Here is a 2,500-nt window from a genome sequence, read left to right on the forward strand (position 1 = left end):
GAGTTACTGATTCTAGTTCACAGGGTCTTTCAAAGACGGGGCAGGGTTTTTGACATAGAAAAGCTTTATAGAGAGATGGTAATGATGTACGGGAGAATTGGTTTTGATCCCTACAAGAAGTGGCCTGAAGATCACTATTATACTAGACATCCGTAATGGCATCCGTCAAGGTTTATCAATTAAATGCTATGAGAAGTAATACCGTCACACAGGAACTTAGAAAAATGACTGAAGAAAACGAGGTAGATATAATACTAATACAGGAGCCTTACTCCGCCTCTGGCAAGGTCACTGGCTTTCCTGTGACGGCTCAGGTTATCTCAACAGGGGCAAATCCCATGTCTACCATAATAATTTTGAACAAATTAATTAAAACAACTGTTATAACACAATTTTGTACTTCTCATATCTCAGTAGTTCAAGTTAATCTAATGAACACGACCTGGTATTTAGTAAATGTTTATTGCCAATTTAGAGATAACATTGAACCCTATTTGCAACATCTCTCTCGTGTCCTGAGAGCGCTACAAGGAAATCTAGTAATAATAACTATGGACAGCAATGCCAAATCCTCGTTGTGGCATAGTCCTGTACAAGATGCTCGAGGTAGTGCACTCGAGGACCTGATAATGGAGCACCACCTCCAGGTGGAGAACCTACCTGGAAATCCACCCACATACAGAAGTAGAGCGGGTGCAGAATCACATATTGATGTAACATTATCCACGGAAAATGTAAGAGATAAGATCAGAAACTGGCATGTACACGATGGACACACAACAAGTGATCATAACTTGATAGAATTTGTAATTTCACTAGGAGTAGTACATGTTTCTGACGAATGGATAATGCAATTAGACTATGGGAAAGCCAATTGGGACCTGCTCGAGGCGGAGTTCCGTCCTCCAGAGTTGGTAAATAATGCTTTTGTCCTCGATGAAGCAGTTGAAGTTCTTGTAACCTCTATAAAGACGGCTGTTGCTGCCTCTGTGCCATTAAAGAAGAGGTACATCCGCAGAGCGACAGCTCCGTGGACTCCTGAGCTTACCAGGCTTCGGCAGGGTATGAGGAGAGCTCGTCGTCTCTATCAACGGGCCTTTACCCAGGACGCAAGACAGTATCACTTGGCAATTTACAGGAGGCAAAAAAGAAATTTTCAGGAATCCTTGATAAAGCACAGACAGAAAAGTTGGGAGGACTTTGTCCACTCGCATCTTGTTTTGGACCCCTGGGGGGTTCCATACAAGATTGTGAGGGAGAAGATCCACTCACCAATGCTCCTGTCAACAGTGAGGATAGCGGACACAGATATAATGACGACAAACTGGCAACAGACTGCTGAGGAATTACTCAGAGTTCTCTTGCCAGATGACGATCGAGGAAACGACACTGAAAGGCAAGCCATGCTGAGACAGGCAGCTGAGGAGCCATACTATAATGAATTAAATGTCTACCCCTTCTCACAGGAGGAGGTAGTAAATGCAGTAAATTCCTTCGCCAGGCGGAAGGCTCCAGGACCAGACGCAATTCCTGCGGAGGTCCTGCAGCATCTGGTACGTAAGTTGGCTCCATGTCTCACAGTTATTTTCAACCACTGCTTAGAAACTCAACGCTTCCCAACGAAATGGAAAACTGCGGAGGTCGTCATTATTAAGAAAGATCCGAATAAAGATCCTACAGTCCCTAAGTCGTATAGACCGATCTGCCTGCTGGATGTCCTGGGAAAGACTCTGGAGAAGCTACTCGTGCATAGACTGTCAAGCCACAGAATACTGCGCGGCATGAGCGAGTTGCAGTACGGCTTTAGGAAGGGTAAATCGACATCAGATGCCATTAACAAAGTAGCCGACACGGCTCGCTCCTCCACCAGTCGGTATGTATTAGGAATCACGGTGGATATATCTGGTGCCTTCGATAGCCTGTGGTGGCCGGCGCTCTTCTCCCGTTTGCGGGAAATTGAGTGTCCGGTGTCACTATATGGCTGTCTGAGGGATTACTGTCAACATAGAGTTGCTAGGATCTCCGCTCCAGGTACTGTAGTGTCCAAACCTATAACGAAGGGATGCCCACAGGGTTCAGTGTGTGGCCCCATTTTTTGGGACATAAACATGGACCCTTTGTTGCATGCATTACAAGAAAGCAATGCAGTGCTTGGTGCGGTTGCCTATGCTGATGACCTCTTCATAATGGTGGAGGGTAACAGTCGTCTGGAAGTAGAAAATCGAGCTGCACTTGCATCAGAAATATTAATGCGGTGGTGCAGTGACTCTAAGTTACAGATTGCACCACATAAGTCATCATATATATTGCTAAAGGGAAAGCTTGCACGTGATCCCACAGTAAGAATAAACAACAGAATAGTCACAAGACAAAAAACCTTAAGATATCTAGGCGTATATATCGACGAGGCCTGGTCATATACTCCACATATAGGTCATGTTGCGATAAAGGCCACAAATATCTTTAACAAGTTGATAAGTATAGGCCAAAGACGATTCCA

The 2,500-nt window shown here is 44.7% G+C and overlaps 1 pseudogene; it reads left to right on the forward strand.

Moving 5' to 3' along the window:
• LOC124772301 overlaps positions 1 to 2,500 on the forward strand; it is a 10,185-nt pseudogene that overhangs the window by 4,629 nt on the left and 3,056 nt on the right.

Source organism: Schistocerca piceifrons, unplaced genomic scaffold, assembly GCF_021461385.2.
Source record: "Schistocerca piceifrons isolate TAMUIC-IGC-003096 unplaced genomic scaffold, iqSchPice1.1 HiC_scaffold_938, whole genome shotgun sequence".
In the NCBI taxonomy this organism is placed as follows: domain Eukaryota; kingdom Metazoa; phylum Arthropoda; class Insecta; order Orthoptera; family Acrididae; genus Schistocerca; species Schistocerca piceifrons.